The following is a 24,846-nucleotide window of genomic DNA, read 5'->3' on the forward strand; positions in this document are numbered from 1 at the left end:
TCCGGAAATTTATGAAAATGTTAAAAATTGAATTTTGGGCTATTTATGGTGAAATGCCATATTTACCTAAATATTACCATGAATGACCAAAAATATAAAAAAATCAGGAAATTTATAGATATTTATAAATTGAAGTTTAGGCAATTCATGGTAAGTTACCATAAATTACCTTGTAACATTACCATAAATGACCGAAAATTCCCGGACCTTTAGACATTTTAAAATGTAATTTTGGGTAATTTATCTTAAGTCGCCACAAATTACCTGTAATATCACCATAAGTTTTAGATTTTAAAGTTTTAAAGATTTTAAAATGTGTTGCAAAAAGGAGAAAATTAAAAAAAATTTAAGATTCGTGGAAAAGGGTGAAAGATTTTATAGCAAAATTTTTTCAATTTTAACCTATTAATTAATTATTAAATATTTTTATTTATTAATTTTAACATATTAGTCTTAAAAAAATAGATTTTTTTTAATATTCTGTAAAATCATATAAAATAAATTTCTTTCCCGTGTAGGAATCCAATCAGGGATCCGGCCGGGTTCCACCCGGATAGCCCCGCTTTAAGCCGGGCGCTGGTCGGGGAATCCGGCCGGGATCCGGCTAGAAACGTCACGGTAAACTTGTCGGATCCCGGCTTCAATACCGACCGGGATCCGGTCGGGTAATCCGGCCGAAAAGCGGTTAAGAAATGTTGTTTCAGGCGAGAAATTGGTAATTTGTTTTGTCTTTTAAGGCTCATCGTAAAGATTACGGTGAACTTTAAAAGTCAAATCAAGTGAACCAATTCTGGCAAGAAAATTGGAATAGAATTTTATTCCCTGATGATAGAATCTCATAGCAATTTGGAAGCCACGTGGTGATTTAAGGTTAGGAAGGAGGAAAGTAAAAACTGTATACACAAGACTATATTTTAATTTGAAATAATAATTATTCATGAACTAAGTGGGGGATTCAAACTAATTACTGAAATAAGGTTGATTTTAACTACGAGTCTCGATTTTATTTGAGAACTTCGAAGAGCCGACGCGACATGAGTGCAAGAAGCATTCTCGTTCCAGATGCGAAACTGAACATTACTGAGTGTCTATGCACAGCAGACGCTATATATGGCGGTAAATTTGAAATTGTACAGGCTAAACATGGTCTGAATATAGAGAAGTTTATAAAAATGGTATCATTTCTGTTGTTGCATATAGCAGATTCGATAACAGTTTAATTTAAAATGTTAAATTATTCAAAAAAATTTAATGTGTTTTTAAAAAGAATTTAAAAAAGCTCATTTTTGTTTCACTGATCTAATAAATCTTTAAATTATAATTTTCAAATAATAATTCATCTAGCATCCATAATTACGTCTTTGATAATATCACGGCTCTTAAAAAATGTGTAATTTCTACAAAAACATTAACCAGACTATTGCCCAGCCAGATCCCGACCATGGGATATAACCAGGGTTGACCCGGCCAGTAACCGGCCGGCTCCAGACTACGTGATTGGAGAAAAATGTAGACCGACCGGCTCCTACCCGGTTCCTGTCCATGAAACCCAGCCAGTGGTAGCCCGGCCGGGATCCGACCAGAAACCTTGTTGTATTAGGGCCAACCGGGGAAATTTCTACACGGGTTAGAATATTCTAGATAGTTTTTTTTACACATTTGAAATATTAAAAAATAATTTTTAATAATAATATAATTAATGTAATAATATATAAATTATATAATTTAAAAACAAACTGATAATATGCAGCCTCTTTTTTGTCCCAATATTTAGAACTTTATTTCAGCTCGAATTTAAGTGTTCGAAAACATTAAGCAAATAAAGATATTTCTGTTCCAATCGTGTACAAAACTATGAATTTTGCCGACTTTTTTAACTAACTTTGCCGTATTATTTTTAATATTATTTTTATTCTTTATGGTATTCGAAGAAGTTTTTAATTGTCAGTATGTCACCACAAAATAATGTTTTATTTATTTCCAGACAACACTTCTTCATAAAAAATCTTTTTTTTTAATTAAGAAAACTTTTTATTATGTTTTCAAACATAATACAAAAAATATTATGCAACGGTGTTATCGCAACAAATGCGCGCATGAATGGCCCGCGTTAATGTCTTTATATTTTTGTTTTTTAAAATGAAAAAAAATGAAATTAGTTAAAAAACCATTGTTAAAGAAAATTTCATATATCAGGAGTATTAAAATTTGGTGTAGGAATTAATAATATTATTGTTTGCATGTCAATTTATTGGAATTAAACTGATTAAGTCATTATTATTTATGTAGCAACAAATGCACGCGTACAAAGCTCGCTTTCACGTCCCCCGTTTTCCAATGTTAAAAAACTTTGAAATATTGAGGGGTTAAAAAATTTTCGAAACAGTTAATAATAATAATCTTCAAATTCAAATTTATTTCATAAAACAGATTTATTGTTTACCATTATTCACTTAGCCAAATAAATGCACGCGCGAAAAATCTCGCGTCTACCTTCCTGGATTAAAATTTTTCAACATTAAAAATATAATCAATTGAATAATCCACTGATAAATAAATTAGTCAATATCAAAATTTTAAAAAATTTTCTTAGTAATTAATAATAATTATTTTCAAATTCTCATTTATTTAAAAAACTAATTGATTCTTTATGATTATTTAACTATCCAATAGTTTATGTTTTTCAACATAAAAATACAAATAATTTAAAAATAAATATTTGAAGATGTTTGCAAAATTAAAAGTTTACAAAATTTAAAACAGTAATTGATAATTAATCATTTTGATATTTCAAATTGAATAATTAAAAATTTTAAATTGAATATTCTAAAATTGAAAGTATTTGAAATCTTGATTATTTTTACAATTTATTTGATGAAATTAATGAATTACTTATTATTGTTATTCAAACAACAATAAATGTAAGCGTGCAAAACGCTGTTTTACTTTCCTGAGTTTTAATTTCTCAGTATTAAAAGTATAAATAATTTAAAAACTGATTGTTAAAGAAACTTATTTAAATGTTAGGAATTTAGAACATTTTGGGAACAATTAATAATAATAACTTATAAATTACAATTTAAGTTCTATAACTGATTAATTATTTATTATTATTCAAACTGCAATGCGTGCAAAAGCCCGCGTGCAGAGCACACGTTCTGGTCCTAATATTTTTTATAAGAATTAAAAAATTCACCGTGAAAGTAATTTTCGAATATTAGTAGTTAAAAAATATTTTAAATAAGAAATTTCTTTAGAAATTATTTACCAAAGATATTTTGCTTATACCAAGAATATCAGGGATAGAAGTTTAAATCGAAAATTCTGCCCCCCCCCCTCCCAATTTTTTTGCCACATGCTATAGTTATGTAGCCTACATGAAAAATCCGCCACTGCTTTGCAATGCAGAAAATGATTTATTGAACAATGAAGTTCCATATAGTAGTTCTGCTCCTCTTTTTTACAATTGAATGTGATAAAATATATTGCGTCAGTTAAAAAATGATATCAACTTATTATGTTTACAGGTTAAATAAAAATATTCCAGAAAAGCATATCTTTATTAGTTCAAATTTATCTCTTTCAAGGTAAAATCTTAAATTTTTATGAAGAATTGCTAATTAGAAGATTTTGTGCAAGGAAAAAATAAAAGTAATAATAATAAATTTGAAATTATTAAAACTAAGAGGAGCGTACAGCAGAAACTTATAATCTTTTCAAGTAAAATATATACATTTACAACAAAGTAAATTACTGCGGGTTCACTAAAGTTGCAACTGTAGTGAACCCGCATGCGGCTCAAATAAAAGTTAGTATTATTGAGAACTTGAGCTCCAAAAGATACCTGTATAGAGCCAAATGAGTTCGTTTAGAGCGCTCTGAAAAAGAACATGAAGTACCATTCACAAACAAAAAATTTGCAAAGTAGGGCTGGTAAATTAGGAATCGAATTACAGTTATCGACCGCTGACTCGAGATGAAAAGTTCGTTTAATTTGAAAATGCGACGAGAAAAAATAAGGACCTTCCCGCGTTAAAGACGTGCACACCCAGTGGGCACAAGCGTTAAAGAACATCTTTAGAACGGCTTTAAAATATCCTAAGTCAGTCCATATAACGTTCCATAAACATAAAATATTCCAGATACGTTTTAAAGACGTATTTTAAACATAAAAAGTTTTTAGAACATTATTTGGTCTGACTTGGGCCAGTTTTTACAACGTTCGAATGACGTCTTTTAACTTGTACGTCCAAAAAACAATTTTAGGACGTTCCAATTACGTTCTAAAATGTTGTGCGCATTGGGTATCCTACTTTTGATGTAATATACTATTAATAGAAGTTTATGTTTACGAAAAAACCATTTTAATTTAAGAAAAGACTAGTTTGCTTAATTTTTATGTGTACCTGTCACGCCTGTCATTTACCAAAACTTAACCTCTAAGAAACTCCAGAATGAACGAAAATGGATTTCTATTTTTTTTTTAATTGGTTTCAATTGCATAATTTATGTTCTTCTAAGTGCGCAACGGATAGATTTTTGACAATTTTTGTACTGAAAAATAATTCTATTCAATTTCAATCCATTAGAATTAACTTTTTATGTTGAATTGCACATACTGAAATTAATTGCAGAAAACTCCCATTCTTTCGCAAAACTTCATTTATCTTGCTCATATTATTATATTTTATCACTGATGAATTATTTTAAACTGCTAAAACGTATAATTTGATTAATATGATTTAATTTTTTTATCAACAGGTGACAGAGAACTTATTCATGGAGAATTGCTTACGATCTTTATTCTCTCTTATTATAGGGAAGTACAAAGGTTGAAACATTGAGAATGATAAGACATTGGCTTATAATTTGTAATCACGAGTAATTTATATTATTTTAAGCCAGCTTGGCATTACAAACATTTAAATTTTTTAGTTATACCTTTTTTTATAATTTAATTAATGGTGTGTATCATTGGGGTTTATACGTTCTACTTTGTAAAACGATCGGATTTGACGCCAGGGGCCTACTGGAATTTCGTTGACTTCATCTGGAGTCAACAAGCTAATCGTGCCGCTATGCATGTTAATTTTTGAGCGCGCTTTATTGTGATTGCGAAGATTATATGTATATATTCCACCAAAAATAGTACTACTCTCCAATATTGCAAATACGTCACCTTCCGGTGTTGATAATACAATTTGTTCTTGGGTTGGCATTGGCACAAAGAGTCCCCGACGTGCAATTAATTTTATTTTCTTATTTGCAGGAAAAGTGTATTTTCGAAGTTCAAATAGCCGGTCCTCATTTCTATAGGAAATGAGCCGAATCAGTTGTAGTCGGTCGAGATTGTACGGAATCCCGTTACTAGATAAAATCGTAGTAGGTGGAACCATGCAACTGACGTAGGCTGGACTCCTGTCCCTGCGACGAAGAGAAGTCTCTGGAGGAGACGGAAAGTCCACAGGAGAAGTAGATGTGGCAGGAACTTGTCTTTCAGGAGAATGAAAAGGCTCATGACAAGAAACATCGGGAATATGTTGGCTATTCGGTAGATCCTTGGAGTGTAATTCTAACTCTGCAAAAAAGAGTATTTCATTTTTTTTGAGTACGCTGATGTAATATGACTGAGGGCTTTTAGGGAAGGTTCTACTAGTAAACTTATTAAAAGCTGGAACAACACTATTACGGGAACATTATTCGGGAAGGACACTAGAAAAGTTTGATTTTGATTTTATTAAAGAATCTAATATTCTTTTGTAACCAAACACAGAAAAATCTGCAGTGGTACGATAGACAGTCATTTAACATAAAAAGAGGGGAAAAAGAGTACTTATTGGGAACATATTCTTCACGGTAAAAACTAGGATTTAATTTAGGACTTAATTTGTTATTAAAACAGTTCACGCAACAAAGTAATTGCACTTCAGTTCAATCCACAAACTAATAAAGGAAAGGTTTATTTGTGGATTGAAATAGGCTCGGAATGAGTACCATCTGTTAACAACTAAATTTTATAATCCAAATTCTAAACTGTCTAGTTTAGAAACAACGTAGTGGGACGATGGTCGTGGGGTCTAAAGCGTAAGCTTTGGACCCACTCCGTCGACTTGCGGATTCTATTCCCGCCTCGCACTCTGGAAGAGCCTCGGCGGTTCAATGCGGTGAACAATACCCTAGCAAGGGAGTTGCTCATCCCCGGAGAGTCGTGGGACCGGTACCTTTGGAGAAAAAGGTTTTCTGTAAGTACTTAAAGCTGTTGCTCTTGGTGGTTCGGAACCCACATTAAACTGTAGGTCTCCATACCACCACCAAGTAAGTGTATGGAGGGTGTGTAAAGGAATGGGGAAGAAGGTGCGAGAAAACTGTAAACTTTAGGGGACACATTAGAAGCTTCCATTCGATTCCATTGAACAAAGTAACCTCGAAATGACATGGATACGATGTCAACGTTGTGCGGCTCCAACTTGTTTTGTTTTTGTAAGATTAAAGTCTGGAACAATTGAAACAATGCACCCTCCGAATCATTTTGGTTCGCTATCTCGGATCATTTATTAATCTGAAGTTAGCAAACTGAACAAGATGGAATATGGTACTAAAATATATGTACTATTTTTGAGATCATTTTAGAAAGCCCAAAAAAGAATCCCGGATGAAAATGAATGTCTGGTTTTTACTCTGTGCGGTGGGAAGTACGCGTGATAAAATTCCCTGGCACACGTGAGTCAGCTTTCAAAGGGAGTAATGAAAAAGTGACTTCAGAACACAAGGAAAATCTCTTAGGATTGATAAAATTAATTGCAGAATATGATCCGTTTTTACAAAAAAACACATTCAAAACTTCGGAAATAAGCGTACAGGGAGTGTTTCATATCTTTAAAATAGTAGTTATATAAATTTATATTAAACGGATTGCTGATCATCTTGTAGATTATGTAGTTTCAAAAGTAAAGCTAAATAAACTCTATATACGCTTAGCATAGACTCCAGCCCCGATATATCATATACAGATTATATTTCATTTATTTTCAAATATGTTCTTGCGGATGGTATGCATGTTGAAAGCTTGATTAGGTTCTTTTAAATTAAAAATCATGCATATAATCGTATAAAGATTCCCACTATGATTTTTTAAAAATCGGCTTAGGAAGAGCGCAGAACATCGAGAAGAAATTCGAAGACTAAGAAAGAAAAATATATTATTATAATATTGCAGTGATAATGACACTCATCATACTGTGTTTCCTCCTATAAAAGACATGGAAGTAAACAAATTTTTCACTATTATTGACACACTCGAAGCAGACCTGACAGATATGATTGATGCAATTGATAGTTAGAACTATTCTTAGATAAAGAAGTCAGGAAAAAGCTAATGACCTAATTCAAATTTATAAAAAGCTAATAAAAGCACAGTATTGACCATTTTATGTAGTCAAGATTAATATACACACAGAGAGCTATGAGGAAAACTAGATACCTAATTTGTTTATCATGCTTTTATATATTTTCAGCTGATCAAATTTTAACGAATTGAAAGTTTTGTGATAAGGCTTTGTACTGTTATGCATAATCCTACTAGAGTTTGGCCAATTGTATGCTTTTGGAGCCGATAAATTTTGAAAGGGATTGAAATCTAGTTATTATTGATGCCTAATCGTGTATTTAAGAAAAGAAGGGCAAAAAAGGCATTCCTAAGGATTGCAATTTTCAAACAATTTTAATCCAAGCTTTAAATACAATATGTTTCACGATATGTTTTAACCTTCAATCAATTGTTTCCGCTGTAGCATTCCTTATAAAGGGAATATATATGGGGAATGCTTTATAGGGAATGCGTAGGAATGCTTTATAGGAAAAAATGTGTACCTCACGCTTCATAGGTACTGTGTACTTTCGAAACTTATAAACGACTCTTACATAAATTATAGAATAAAAGTAAGTGATGCGTTATAGGCCATAACCTTTAAGCTTTTGACAGATTCTGACCAACAATCATTGCCTGATTTGAGATTTATTCAGATACAAGAAGCAACCACGCGTTAAAGACGAATAACAAGTAACAAGCTCCAACCCACAATTATTATTCAATGGTACAACCTTAAGAAGAAAGAAAAGGTGTAATTGTTCATTCTTATAAGGCACTAATCTAAAAATAAAATTTTTCTCAATTCTTTTTTTGTAGGTGAGAATGCTATATTATCCATAACTTGCATGGCTTGAAGTAAGCTTCGGAGAAAATTAATTTTGAACTAACATCCAGAAAACCTCAAATTGATGGATCTTGCGAAAATAAATCCATAGAGCAGCCATGGGAAAAGTCATTTTCACTTTATTCACAATGAAAGAAAAATCAACAGCTTAAAAGCAAATTATCAAAAACTTAGGAGATATAAGCAGACTCCTCACGGATCTATAATATGATGAATCCATTCTTGGAAAAAGTTTATTAATGGAAAAAATCCCCGACAACACTTTCGAGGACACTTCAAGTAAGAGTTCTTATAAAAGAATTTTTATTTGGCTGAAATCTACAAAAGGTTCCTAAGGCAGCGAAGCTAAGAGCATCTTTATGCAAGGAATTAAAATAAGCATATCGGAGACCTTTAAAAACTAAATACCGGTATCTGACCAATCGATTCCCGAAAAATCCTTTCTCTAATCAAAGCTTAAAAAATAGACAGAAACGCCTTCGGAAAAAAATGATTATTTAACATTTGTAGTATCGCATGAAGGCTTAAACATTTCCTGGAACATGGGGATAAATTACATTAGACCACAAAGCATTATTATATAAGATGATCAAAAAACAGAAGAAAAACTTTCAAATTTTTGAGAACTTATACAGAAATCCAAACACGAAAATACTTTTTTTTTGTGAGGATCAGACTTTCTTCGAACGTGATATACATCTAAGTAATTTCTTCAAGAGAAGGAAGGATTTCTTTTGGTCATCCGCTTTTATTTTAAAATAAAATAAAAGTGTCGATACATAATGCCGACGTTTCGATACGGCTTTATGTCTTTTTTAAGGCTGCAAAATACATAATATTTGTTGTTGTATATTAAAAAGCAAATTACTATTTAAAAGTGAGATTTGGATCTGAATTATAGCTAAATACTTAAATACCTGTATAATGTAGAATACAATTATTATTGATAAAGTAAAACTGTAGAGGTATAAATTGTCATTGTTGATAAAAGTCAAAATAAAGTCAAAAGTTCAAAATTTCTGTTTATAACTTCATGCGCAAAAGAAGCGGAGGTTAAAATGCTTATAGTTCTACATCTTTTAACAAAAAGAAAAACAGAAAAACGGACAAACAAAACTTTATTTTTTAATCGTTAATTCGTTTGCAACGGACGTAATGGAACATAGATGATTCGTGAAAACAGAAGCCAAGATTAGGAACTTAGAATATGTAGAAATTAAAAAGAAGCAAACTCTCAGGTAAGGTTTAACGTAGGAACCGTAGTACATCTACTGAATGACGGAAAGAAGTTTCAAATTCAAAAAAGGGAAAAGTATTAATTTGAAATTCACTGGTAATAATTATTAATGTGCCATCTTTTAGATTGTAAATCAACACAAATGTCAAAATATTTTTTTATAAAAATTGATTCAAGAAATTTACGTTTGTAAGAGATATTTTTTCTCGCTAAAATTTTTATATGGTTATAATTGAAGTCGAAAAAGTGGTTACCATTCCAAGCATGTTGCGAAAGACCATTTTTATTGTTACCGATTTCACAATCTCTTTTGTACGAGTACTAAGATATTCGTGTCTTTAATTTCCTGCAGGTTTCTCCGATATAAACTTTCTCATAAACTGTGCATTTAATGATGTAAACTACATTAGATAAATTTTTCTGTTTATCTTGGTCTTTTTTGTTGATCAAGCAATTTTCTTATTCACGGCTATTCTTAAAATAAACATTTATGTTAAACTTTTTAAGAGAACTTTTAATTCTTTCAGATAATTCTTGAATATATGGAATATTTCACACTTTATAATTTGCATTGTGATTATCTAACCACTCATTTTTCTTTGTGTTGCTTGAACTGTTATGAATTTTATGAACTCTTCCTTTTATAACACTGATGATGAGAGGTAGAGGATAATTATTTAATTCTAAAGTTTCTTTAATGTGAATTATAATTAAGATGTTAGCCTGATGATGTCGGTTTTTGAAACCAATTAGTAATTAAACATTCATTTTCCGTTTTAATGATAGATAAAGCTAAAAAATTTAAAATATTGCTTTCCTCAATTTCAAAGGTGAATTGGATAGATTTTTTGATGCTATTGAATATTTGAACGGACTAGTTTATTTTTCAGTCGAAATCATAGTAAAAACATCATCGACAAACCTATTATAAAAAACCGGCTTAAAATTTAATTTGGATAAAGATTTTTTCCTACAAATTCAAGAAGAAGCCATTGGACACCCAGATACTTGTTCATAAAAATCATTGTTGAAGGAAGAAAACAGTGTTGTTAAAGACCGTTCTTACAGAAATTAACACTTCGTGTATTAGTGTTTTTGTTAAATTAAAATCACTTGTTAATTTCCGTTCTACGTTAGTTAAGCCTAAATCTAACGGCATGCTGTCAAACATTGATACCACATCTTGCGAAACCATCGAGTTAGATAATCACAATGCAAATGATAAAGTGTCAACTATTCCATATATTCAAGGATTATCTGAAAGAATTATCTTTTAAAAGGTTTAACATCAATGTTTGGATGCAAAGGAAAATTTATCTAACGTAGTTTTCATGATTAAATTCACAGTTTGTGAGACAGTTTATATCGGAGAAACGTCCAAGAGATTGAAGATACGAATATCTCAGCACAAAACAGGTTGTGAAATCGGTAACAATAAAACTGGTCTTTCGCAACATGCTTGGAATTGTAACCACTTTTTCGATTTTAATTACAATAATATACAAATTTTAGCGAGAGAAAATATCTTATACAAACGTAAATTTCTCGAACTAATTTTTATAAAAAATATGTTGACATTTGTGTTAATTTACAATCTAAAAGATAACATATTAATAATTATTACCAGTGAATTTTAAATTAATACTTTTCCCTTTTTTGAATTTGAAATTTCTCGCCGTCATTCAATAGATGTATTACGGTCGTTACGTGAAATCTTACCTGAGAATTTGTTTCTGTTTAATTTCTACGTATTCTAAGTTCCTAATCTTGGCTTCTATTTTCACGAATCATCTGTGTTTCATTATGTCCATCGCAAACGAATTAACAATTGAAAAAAAGTTTTGTTTGTTCGTTTTTCTGTCTTTCTTTCTGTTTAAAAATGTAGAACTATAAGTATTTTAACCTCCGCTTCTTTTGCGCATGAGGTTAGAAACGGAAATGTTAAACTTCTGATTTTGTTTGGACTTTTATCAACAATTACAGTTTATACCTCTATAGTTTAACTTTATCAATAATAATTGTATTCTACATCAAACAGGTATTTAAGTATTTAGCTATAATTCAGATCTAAATCTCACTTTTAAATAGTAATTTGCTTTTTAATATACAACAACAAATATTATGTATTTTGCAGCCTTAAAAAAGACACAAAGCCGTATCGAAACGTCGGCATTATGTATCGACACTTTTATTTTATTTTAAAATAAAAGCTGTATAAACGTGAATGGATGACAAAAAAATCCTTCCTTCTCTTGAACACATAGCATTATCTTGGATAGAAGGATAAAAAAATCTAGTTTATTAGTCCACCTATTAAGAATACACCTCTAACTAAAGAAGTTTGGTCAGGAGAGCAGAAATCTTAAAATTTCTGAGTTGATTGCAACTTTATAAAAAAAGAAGCAGTTGTTCAATGTTACGACATTAAAAAGTTATTAATTTCGAGTGCATTTTTATGGCCAAGACCAGATTAAACATTCAAATAATTACTCATCTGAAAGCACCTAATAATTTAATTTCGACGAACCGCCCTAAAAACTGCGAAATGGCTTATGAATTGCCTTATGGATACATTGGATCTTCAAGACCCTTTTTATTTTGTTTCCAGGTTTTATAATAATATAAAAAAATCAGTTAAATTCAGCGTATACAAGCAAGTACTTGCGTTTTAATTAAAATTCTCGAAACGTGATAATTGAATTACTAGTAACAGAGAAAGAACCTAATACGCTCAATAAACAACAAAATAGTACGAAATATCAATGGGTACAATATAAGAAAAATCTATGATAAATTTTCCATACATGTATTGAAAGTAATTAATCCGTACACGTATTGAAATTTTTCTATACATCAGTATGGAACAATTGTACGTGTATGGGACTTTTCCTATACCAGGTTAGTATTTTCCCATACTTGGGTATGGTAATAATGCCAATTGTACTATACGTTTGTTTTATTTTACCTCTACCCAGTTTGTATTTTCCCCTACCCAGTTTGTATTTTTCCCATACTACACTTTAATGTCAATATTAAATTATTTGTTTTTAATTTTAAAAAGTTTTATTGAAATAATTCAAAAACTATATTTGGCTCTTTCACTGCTCCAACTCCAAAATGTTTCACAAGTGTGTACTTAAGCTATAATGAATTAGACGCGTATCTAGGATTTTCCCTCTCCTGTTGCTTGCTTTTTTCTTGTGAAAAATTTCTAATTGCACTAAATCTTATTGCGCTCACAATATTTAAGTGTTCCACTGCTACAACTGCAAAATGTTTCACGAATGTGAATTAAAATTATTATGAATTAAACGCTTGATGCCATGATTGCATTTTGTTCTGTTCCTTCTCCTCCATTTACCATGGTTCCCGCACATGCGCGCTTCACTCAGCTGCGCATTGCGCAGCTGCGCATTAAAGTTCTGTACATGACTGAAAGTTTTCCCATACCATTGGATAACATTTTTGACGTGTATGAGAAATTTACAAGTGAACAACGGAAAATTTCCAATCTTGTATGGGATATTTAAAAGTATGGGAAAACTGCCATTCCTTTGTATGGGAAAATTAGGATTATTTTTCACATTGTAGCTCGTGTTTTGCTACCCAGCAATAAATTACGGGTGAGCTTATACTTAAGATTCTGAAAGATTACCATTTTTTGTTCCATCAAATAATAATGGCAGATATAATGCAAAAACATTTATAAGGGAGTTGGTTATGGAAAAGTTGTGTTAGTGGAGATCTTACGAATACTATCTCATAACTCTGAGGCGACTTAAGTTTAACTAAACTTTTTTTTAGATTTCTTCTTTTCAGCGTGAGGAGCATGCTGGCATGGAAAGAAAGAAAATGGATATTGGAAATAAAATAAAATGTCAAACACTTTTTATAATCGCGAAAAAATATAAGAAGATTATAATAGGCCCGTACTGATTTTCCTCTATTTAATACTTTTTTGTAATATTTTTAATAAAATAGTTGCTCTTTAAAAAAACAAAATTTCTTTATAATGATATACATCCTCAATGTATAAAAAAAGAGAGAGCTGAAAATTCCGACTCAGGAGTGTAGTTACTTGTGATTGTTACAAGTGTCTATTTCCAGATCTCAATTCCCAGTTCTCACCTCGATGAGCCTTGCTTTATTGTCACATGTTAATGAATACAAGTATCAATATTCAGATAATTAATGTCAAGGTAACATCAACTATTCTTACCTCACAGTATTTCATAATTAAATTGTAGCATTAGTTAATAAACATAAGTTGTAAAGTGGAGGAGAGAGATTAGAGCGGAGAACTATCGAAACTCATATTAGCCAGAGTGGGAGAGTCGAGGCGAGCTATGGTGTGCGGGTCCAAAAACGGAATGGTGTGGCGAACGCGAGAATAGCAACCTACCTCTCCGCGCGCATGCGCAGGGTTGAGAGAAGTGAAGCGAGCCAAAGCGCGCGCCCCGCGCGTTGTGTATAATGGCGCGCGTTCGTGCCACTATCTTCACTCTATAACGGAATTCGAATTGAATTGGAGACAGTATAGGTATCTGTATCTGAAATTTTGTTGAACGAAGAGACGAAGGAGTGTAGCTCCGTCTCCCCGAGCTACCTGGCGGAAGGTGTGTGGCTCGCCGTCCAGGTTGCGGTGTTTCGGGCGAAGGCGTGTGGCGTGCATTCGAGCGCCAAAGCGTAAAAGAAAAATTTACTTCAAGATGCTGCGCAAAAGGGCTAGAAAAGACGCTGAGCAATCAACTATAACTACTTCTAACCAATTCGGTCTCTTGATGGATGAAGACCAGGATGAGAGTGATGATTCATCACCTGAAAACGAAGATGAACCAACTACTGAGGTTCTAGTGCCTAAAAAAGTCAAAGAGCCACCTATTGTTATAACCAGCGCCCTTAATGATTACACCAAATGTGTCAAACTAATCAATGATGCTACTGCTACCAAGAAGACAAGATTTAACTACTCATCGACGGGACTGACTGTACATGCTGCTACTACTGAGGATTATACCAGTATTAAGGAATCTCTGGACGGCATTAACAACATGCACTACTTCACATATCAAGTGAAAAACCTTAAACCAAATTATACAGTTCTAAAGGGACTTCCTAATCTCCCAATTAAGGATATTAAAAATGATCTAGAGGAGCAGAGAGTCAACCCGGAGAAGATTACTCTCTTAAAGCAAAAAAGAAAGGACAGCCGGGAGCAGGGAAAGAACCTTGAGAGGACTCAACAAAAAGAGGTACTGCCGTACCGTTTTCCTAGCTTTCTTCTGCAATTTAAACCGGATCAAGATCTCACAGCTGTCAAGGCAGTCAGATACATTTGTTACGTAAGAGTGTACTGGGAGAAATACAAAAATCGAAGGAGAGCTACGCAATTTCATCGATGTCAAATGTTTGGACATGGGACTCATCACTGTAGAAATCAACAAAAATGTGTCAAATGCTTTAAAGAACATCTGACCGCAAATTGTGACAAACTATGCGACGATCCTTCAAAGTGTGCCAACTTCAAAGGAGAACACACAGCGAACTATCCTAAATGTCCGAATTACCTCGACTATTTACAAGAGATAGCAAACAGAAGAAAAACCTGATTAAATACCAGAACTGCAGTACCAAGGGAACCAGCACCTGAGATGACAAAGAGGAACTTTCCTCTACTAAAACGAACTGAGGCTACTGTACATCAGGAGACAACAAGAGAGACAAAAATCTGGCCGTAGCCAAGAACTCAAGCTGAGACAACGCATCGACACCAGGAGTCACCCATGGGAGAATCTCAAGAATTATTGACTGAATTCAGGAAACTTAACGAGCTGTGCGAAATAGGTAAGATGTTGAGACTGATTAAGGAATTAAATTAGTAAATTGTAAGGATAATATCTCTAGGTTAGAAGTCTTTTCTGAAGTAGTTCTAAATGGCAGTAACTAGGGATATAGATGCCTGTGTTGATAATGTGTCTACTCTGTACCGGAAAAATGGTTTAATTTTTACTGACGAGGATAAAGCCAATGAGATAGCCGAAACCTTTGAAAGAGTCCATCATCTTACTGAAAATAAAGGTTCACCAAACATCGATAGAGTTGTCAACACTAGGTACAGGGAAATAGTAAATGCGGATGTAGATTCAAATGAGGTAAAACTAGTTACACCTAAGGGAATTAAAAAGGCTATCTGTAGCACAAAGCCAAAGAAAGCGCCGGGAATTGGTGGAATTCAAAATATAGTGCTTAAGAATCTGCCCAAGAAGGCATTTGTCCAACTTACATATATTTTTAATGTATGCCTCACCATTTCCTTCATTCTGGATAAATGGAATGTTGCAAACATACTTCCAATTTACAAAGCTGGAAAAGATAAATTATTCCCGCAAAATTATAGACCGATTAGTCTCCTTCCGACCCCGAGTGAAATTTTGGAAAAAATAATTAACAACAGAATAAATGTCTTTGAACTTAAAAATAAAATAATTATCCCACAGCAATTTGGACTTAGAGCCCGTCGAAGCACGATGCAACAATTTCTCAAAGTCACTAACTACATTTTAAAAAAATATAACCATAACATGTCCACTGCATTGGTTGTATTGGATCTCGAAAAGGCATTTGACACTGTTTGTCATAAGGGTCTAATTTATAAAATCTCTAATATAAAATTTCCAAAATATCTCATTAAAATCATTCTTGATTATCTGACCGGCAGGAAATTTACAGTTACGGTAAATGGAAGTATGTCAAAACAATTTAATATTTTGGCAGATGTGCTACAGGTTTTCATTCTTGGGCCGATTGTTTTTATCTATTATATTAATGATTTACCGAAAAAATTAATCATAGAAAGGAAAAAATTCCTGACCTCAAAGTCGAGGATGAAACTATAATTTTACAAAATTTCATAAAGTATTTTGGAGTCTACATAGACTCTAGGTTGACATTCACAGAGTATATTAAAAATGCAAGGAAAAAAGCGTTCCAAATAATAGGAACTCTGTATTGTCTGATATACAGAAGAAATTCATTGAGTGTGAAAAATAAATTAATTCTATACAACATGATAATAAAAACCTTAATGCTGTATGCTGCTCCGATTTGGAGCAGCACTTGTCCAAGTAATATTCTAGAGCTAAAAGTAGTCCAAAATAAATCCCTGCGTATGGTTGTAAGAGCCAATTCCAAAGTTAAAAATTTAACTATACATGAGCAACTTAACATTAATTATATCCATGATGAAATCTGTTACCTAACCGAAAATTGTTATCATAATCAAATTTAACATCTATGTGTGCTTCAGGATGCATGCATCCAACTTAGACAAGAACTGCCATTTAAATTAAAACATAAGACGCCATACTAAATGCTAATAGACACATAGGTCATGTCTCAACATCTTCTAACCGTTGTAAAAATCTCTCTCACTCTACCCAGGGAGTTGATAGGAGAAAAATAAATTACCGCACCACTGTATGCTAAATGCTAATAGACACATAGGTCATGTCTCAACATCTTCTAACCGTTGTAAAAATCTCTCCCACTCTACCCAGGGAGTTGATAGGAGAAAAATAAATTACCGCACCACTGAATTTTTGAAGTCTTATCATCACACATGTACCTGCTCTTTTTAGAGCAATTGAATTTTGAAACTGATCTTGGGCTTCGGTCCCTGATCCATCGTTCGTAGATCTGTCTTAATGCCCCTATCCAGGGCGTAATTCTGGCAGATTACTGACAAGAAATTTAATTTCGATCTTGAGCTTCGGCCCCTGGTCCAACCGTCAGTAGCTCTGGTCTTAATGCCCCTACCCAGGGCGTCATTCTGACAGATTACTGACGAGGAAGTTGAATCGATTTTGAGTTTCGGCCCCTGGTCCTACCGTCTGTTGCTCTGTCTTAATGCCCCTACCCAGAGCGTCATTCTGACAGACTACGGACAAGAAATCAATGGTGCTAAACCCCCGACAAAAGAGGGCTCGGGCCATCACCAGACATATTAGAAAGGGAATACGGTCTATTTAATCAGTATTGATTATTTGGATCATATAAATAATATACGCTTTAGAAATTTTTTTAAAAAACATTTGAAACAGATTCTATGCGTGTAGAATATTTTCTAGTTCAAGAGATTATTAATAGTTTAGAATTGTTAATATGAAAATGTTTATTAATTAAAGATTCTGTTGAAAATTTTTATTTGTACTGGGGCTACCTTGATGATTCGCTTGTTCGTCACTCGTCCCAAAATTTGCCAGAAAGTCCCTTGTTGTAGAAGACATACCTGATGACATTTCTGGAGAAAGAAAATATTAATGAATTTTTAATATCAAATTTTTAAACAAAGGTCAAGGGTTTCACAGCTGGATCGATGTGCTAAACTCTGACTTTAAGTGATTTCAATGTTTTTAAAAGACAAATAAAAGAAAAGACATACATTTTCAACTAATTAGTGTAATTTTGTACTAAAAGGAATCAATTATTTCAATGAAAAATGGATAGTAAAATTTTCGTTACAGTATAATCATTTAGAACAAAAGAGTCGAATCTTAAACGAAGAAAGATTTTTCAGGTATGAAATTTATTTCATATCATTTAGTTTGAAACTCAACTACTTTCTTGAAAATTTGTCTTTTTCGCTTGAATAAAACTATTTTTGAATTAAACTAAAATCGCTGAGAATTTAAGAACTTTGTTAAAAGAAATATTTTATTGTGCAAAAATTACATTGTTTGGTTTAAAGTTAAATTTTCTGTTGAACATAGTTATTTTTGCATGCTCATCATTTCTTATTGAAAAAGTATTAGAAATTTAAGCAATTGGACGCCAGAGTTTTTTAACTGATCTGCACGTTTTGAAACTACCTGGATCCGAAAATAAAGTTTTGGCGATGGCGTATGTCTGTCCGTCCGACCGTAAACACGATAACTCTCCAAAAAATTAATGAATCAAATCGAGCTTCAGCAAACTTTTCTAAGGTCCTAAAAGAAAGGACGAGTTCGTTTATCAGCCACTTTAAATAAAAATTTAAAAAGATAGAGCATTTACTAAATTTTTTGGACACATTTTTTTAGATTTAATGTTCTTATGCACGGCTATTCGTAGGTCTTAGGAAGTCCAACAATTTACCTCTATCACTTTTTTCGATAAAAAGAAAATTATTAGAGCTATAGCATTTATAAAATGTGAAAAATTAATAGAGAATCCAAACTTTGAGTCAAACAGTGCACGTATTCAAGGAAAGAAAAAACAGTTATTTTTGTAAGCCTTGCAAGATTATTATAACACCTTTTTGGATTTTCCTGAAAAATCCAAAATTTTAATTTTAATTGCACAAAAAGAATGAAAAATTCTATTTTCTGGTCAAATTATGCAAAATAAGAAAAAAGATGAATAAACACAAATTGTGACCTCAAACGGAAAAAAAACGGAAAAAAATTTATGAACAAAAATTGTGCAACTAAAACATATATACAAATTTGTTTACTATTCACATTTGATAGAAAGCGCAGTATTGTTTTTATTCATAAAAATGAAATTTTTTTCGAAAAATTACAAAAGGTACGAAAACAAATTGATGGACGAAAGTTGTTCGCCCAAAAACAAGATTCAAATTTGTTCTAATTTATTAAATTCTCGTAATTAATGATTAAGAAAGTAGTAGAATTGTCCGAAATTTGTCACCACAACATTAAACATTTTTAAATTTTGAAACATTAAAATTTTGAACAAAATGACTTCTAACATTTTTTCAACAGGACTCGTTATTTCGTTTTCATTTATCGAAAGTAAGATGCAGAAAATTGAAAACTAAAATGTTTAGCCAATAGATGATGAAAAATATTGAGAAAGCTTTTGGAGGATTTTCAGAGTTTAGAAATTCCTAGAACATTTCTTTGCACCATTTTTCACATTACTTCTCGTATTTAATTTATTGATCGAAATTGAAATGAAAACATTGAAAATTCCTATATTGAGCCAAAAGATGCGAGTATAGGTAAAAAATTAAAAAGAAAATTTTTTAGGATATTTTGTTTCATCCATAAAAAATAATATAACAAAAACAATCCTATTTTAAGCATAACAACGCGAGACAGAGAAAAATGTCTGAAGAAAGGATTGTAGTTTTATTTATTTATATTATACTTATTTATTTTGAGGTAAGTTCTTTTTCTAGTGCAATTAAGTTATAAATATGACATTACATATATTGCTATATATTTACCAATAAAATTAAGGAAAGCAGCAAAAGCGAGAAATAGAGTACCGGCGGTGATCCACATTTTTTCAGAGTAGATGACAGTCAGTAGCAGTAAATGATACTGTTTTAGGGAAAAAAGGAATCTTTTAAAGATGTTTCCACATATGTGAAATTGGGCTCTTCATATTCCACGTTGCCAATTTTTATTTGTTGATTCCACCTTCTTACCTCATGATAATTATTTATTTAACTATAAAGTTACATACATGTATTCTACTCTCCTTTGTTGTACACCTGCATGTCATAAAACAATTGCGTCCATTAGGAAATTATATCAAACTATTATGTTCACAGGTTAAACAAAGGCTTCTAAAAACCAGATCTTTATTGGTACAAGTTTATTTATTCTCAGGTTTTCTTTATTGCTCATATTTGCATGATATATTCATGTTATAACACTTTACGATTTGTTTAATACTTATTAATGAACGTCGAGAAAAATTAAAATATACAAGATGTGATTCAAGAAAAAATGACATTTCAAAAATAATACGCATGTCATTTTGTTTGATACATTTTTTATTAGAGTTTGTCAAGAAAAAAAAGAAATTTTACACAAATTCTTGATTTGTCGGGCCAAAAAGACCTATTTTTTCATTAACAGTTACATTTTTAATCGGAGGATATTTGTTTTCAAACAAAAAGTTTAGTTACAAAAACAAAATTAAATTCTATACAAAAATGGTTGAATTTTTAACCACCAGGGACGCCAACTTAAAATTTGGTTTGATCGACCACTAAAATAAATTAGAGTGTCGTTGATTATAGGAGTGCATCAGAAATAAACCTGAAACCGATATCTTATGCCACAATTATTCTTTCATTTTTTTTCAATTTTTCTGTTTTTGAATTTGCTATCTCTGGATCTGAATTCCAAATTTTAATTTCACCAGGCCCTGAAAGTAATTCTAAGTCATTTTGTTGGTATAGATCAGAAGAACATCTCGAAGCAATATAACTTGCCCGAATTTTAATCAATAAAGTTGTGAGGGAGTTTTTTATTTGGGAAAATATTTTGTCCGAACATCATCTCAAAATTTGGTTTAATGGACCACTAAAATAAATAAGAGACTCGTTGATGAAAGGAGGCTATCAAAAATAATTTTAGAAGCGATATTTTAAGCCAGAATTTTTATTCTAATTTTTAATCAAATTTTTCCATTTTTGACATTGCTATCAATTTTCAATTTTCACTCTATTATCAGTATGATGGTGTTTCACTGCATCGAACGAGAGAAGAGTTCTTGTCGAAAATTGCCACAGAATTCTGTCCCTTCACAAGTGATAACGATAATAAATATAAGACAACATTCAATTGAAAAGAGGGCACCTGAAATAAAATTTACGGAATTGGTGTCTTCATTTCTAACAGCATAATTTAAACCTGCAGAAGATCTAAGTCAAATACTCTAAAATAACATTTCGAGAAGTTTTGCTTTACACTCAAAGAATTCTATTTTCTGATCAGATATCAATAATGTATGCATTTAATCTTTAGACCTGATAAAATAGATAATCATTATGTTAATACTTTCAAAAGCTGAGATTCTGAAATATATTTAACAAAAAGGTATCTTATATATAGAAGTTATTTTTCTATATTTAAACCCATTAAAATTGAAAAAATAATTCTGGCATAAAATATCGCTTCTAGACTTATTTCTGATGCACTTATATCATCAATGAGTCTCTTATTTATTTTAGTGGTCGACCAAACCAAAGTTTGAGATGACGTCCAGAGAAAACATTTTTCAAAATTACAAGCTCCCTCAAAACTTTATTAATTAAAATTCAGAAACGTCATGTTGATTCGAGATATCTTTCTGATACACGTATACCATCAACATGTCTCAGAATTCATTTTAAGCTGACCATCCCCAATCTTGGGATAAGGTCTGTCATTATTTCGAGTTTATGTTAAGATTCACCTTTTTGCGCTAATCGCTGTAAGTAAATATAGGTTTGCAATGTACAATGTTTTGATTGTCAAGGTTTCAGCTTCAAAAATTAAGAGAATCGGGGCACTGAAAATTAAAAGACTTTTGAATTACTATAACAACTTAATGCTTATTTAAGGCCATGTGATGAGTGGGTCACGTGACCAGATTCCTACCTTACCGCCACTTTTTTATTTCCCAGCTTATTTTCACATGAAACGCCACATCGAGTTGAAAATTTGGGATAATGAACAAGAAGCACTAAGAATGGTGGGTCTGATTCTAAATCTGTGTAATTATAAAAACAGTGTTTTGTTTTAAACAATTTGTTTTGCTTCTTTCATCCTTATTGAAATTTATGACCAGACCCACCTTTCTTAGTGCTTCTTATTTATTATCCCAAATTTTTAACTCGATGTGGCGCTTTGTGTAAAAATAAGTTGGCAAATAAAAAAAGTGGCGGTAAGGTAAGAATCTGGTCACGTGACCCCCTCGTCACATGGCCTTAAGCCCTGTCTTCTTGAATGATTGACAGCGTACATATTACATGTGTTATATTTTGCTTGCCCTGTAGATATGCAACCTGGGACAATGCACTTTCTACTCATCGTCAGTGCTCGTAACGAGTGCTGCGAACTCTTCTACGCATGCGTCGCGCTCGGTCTGTGATTCGTTGCTGCTCGCGCGCAATTTGAAATGCCAAAAAATAACATTTTTATTGTTTATTATGAATGTCATTTTAACTTATATAAATGTTTATTAGACCGATATTAATGAATCTTGATAAAAATAAAAATGTATTAAGTTCATACTGTGTAAATAAATAACCTCCTTTGGTACTCACTTGTATTTTTCTTGAATATTTTTCATTATTTGAAAATTTTGTTAATTAAAGTTTACTAAATATTAAAATTAATCTTATTGTAGAGGAATATTTAAATTTTGTTCCATTTATCTTATAAATATTGTGCAGAATATTTTCATTCATATTTGGGTGAAGTGAAATTTCAAATCAAAAAATTATTTTGTATTAAAATTTATTTACAGATAAGGAGTTGACAATTTTAAATAAAGTATTAAAAAAAATTAAATTCGATTTTGAGAGAGAAATTATATTTAGTACAAAAACGTGTAACTTACCTGCTTCTTAAGTAATATATATTTAATTACTCATAACATAATAATATTGTATATTGTATGTATACTAATTTTCTGTAAGCTAAATATATAAATTTTTGTTTTAATTAATATAATTACATTGAAAAACGAGATTGTAAATACATTTAAATATTTTAATAAACTTTAAATAACAAAATTTTCGAATAATGAAAATTATGCAAGAAAAATACAAGTGAGTACCAAAGGATATTTTGATAAAATGAGATATTTCGGGTTTGATTCGTGTAAAAAACTAAGAATTGTTTGCCGACATTTCGTGAACATTGCAGTTCATATCTTCAGGGCTGACCTGAAATTGAGGTATCAGGTCATGATGTTCTCAGGTATACTTTCTACGATGCCTGTGATTGTCCAGAGCGCCCCACCGTGTGGACTGGTCGAACTTGATTAACTAATCAAGTCTTTTTTAAAAAAATCCGGGAGAACGGAAAGCCTAATCGGATTGGTATTATATCCATTGTCCCTATTGATGTTATATTAGGGTGTTTTAAGATTTCGATTGTTCTCTATGTTTTCTTGGAAATTTGTTGTGTGTTTTTGCAATGACTGTTAGTTCAACAAATAAAATGTTATATCATGTTTCGATATGATGTTCAGCTAGTGCTGATTGCGTGAAATGTTTTAGCCTGACTTTACTTTCATGTTCCTTTATACGTTGGCTCATCGCTCTCCCGGTTTTTCAAATATAGTCTTTGCCACAAGAACAAGGGATTTTATATACTCCTGGATCACTGAAGGGTGCCTTTTTATCTTTAGGGTTATTTAGTAGTTGTCCTATTTTCGCAGGTGGTTTAAATATCGTTTGTACGTTGTGTTTGTTGAAAATTGTTCCTATTTGTTCTGTGACACCTTGGATGTAGGGTAGGTTGGTGGTCATTTTTCTCTCTCTTTCTTTCCTAGGTTGTGTTGACTTGCTTATTTAAGTGTGTTTTCTTATTGCTTTATTAATTTGTTTTTTTGTGTAATTGTTCTGTATTAGGATTTGTTCAACGTTTTGTAATTCCTTCTGTAATTTATCTTTGTCTGTTATGGAGACAGCTCTGTATACAAGGGAGTTGATGACCGATTGTTTTTGAGATGGGTGATGGTAGGAGAAGGCATGGGGTATCTGTTTATATGCGTGGGTTTTCTGCAAACTTCATGTCATAATGTGTTATCAGATTTTTTGTAATCTAATACGTCCAAGAAAGGCAATTTTCCGTTTTGTTCTATTTCCATGGTGAACTGGATAATAGGATGTAATTGATTGATAAAACAGAAAAACTTATTTAGTTCATCTCGTCCATGTCGCCAGATGACAAATGTGTCATCAACGTAACGGAACCTGAATTTTGGTTTAAGTTTGGTTTGCTTGAATATTTTAGTTTCTAGATGTTCCATAAATACATTGGCTATTAAAGGTGAGATTGGGGATTCCATTGCTGCCACTGAGGTTTGTTCGTAGAATTGGTTATTGAACGAGAAGTAAGTGTCATTGAGACATTGTTCTATCAAAGGTACAAGCTCGCAAGGAAAGTTTGTGAAAGATTTAATAATATCTATTGTATCCGAGATTGGTACTTTCGTAAAAAGAGATACTAGGTCGAAACTCACTATGATGTCTTGGGGTTGAATGTGAATCTGTTGTATCTTGTTAATAAAGTAGGGTGTAAGCTGAGTCTAGTGATCTCTTAACAAGTGAATTTATTATATTGTCAAAGAGAAGAAGGGAAATGTGGATAAGTGTTTTGCGTCGGGGGCCTTTGAGTACAAGTCAATTAGAAAATGTCCTGATTTGCGAGGAACATTTTATGAGTGGTAAGTAAGTATCATATAAGCATTCTAGCTGACTTGGCGAACAAGGATAATCCTAATTGGGTGCCTAGTCAAAAATTAGGTCATGAAAAAGGAAACACCCTGAAAAGGAAATTATCACGGCCCCGCTACCACCTATCGGCGAAAATAGTTATTTGTCTTAGGAGAATATAAATTTTCCTTACAAATCCTTTTAATTAATGCAATATTCATAATTGTATT

This window comes from Belonocnema kinseyi, chromosome 4, assembly GCF_010883055.1.
Source record: "Belonocnema kinseyi isolate 2016_QV_RU_SX_M_011 chromosome 4, B_treatae_v1, whole genome shotgun sequence".
Classification (NCBI taxonomy): Eukaryota; Metazoa; Arthropoda; class Insecta; order Hymenoptera; family Cynipidae; genus Belonocnema; species Belonocnema kinseyi.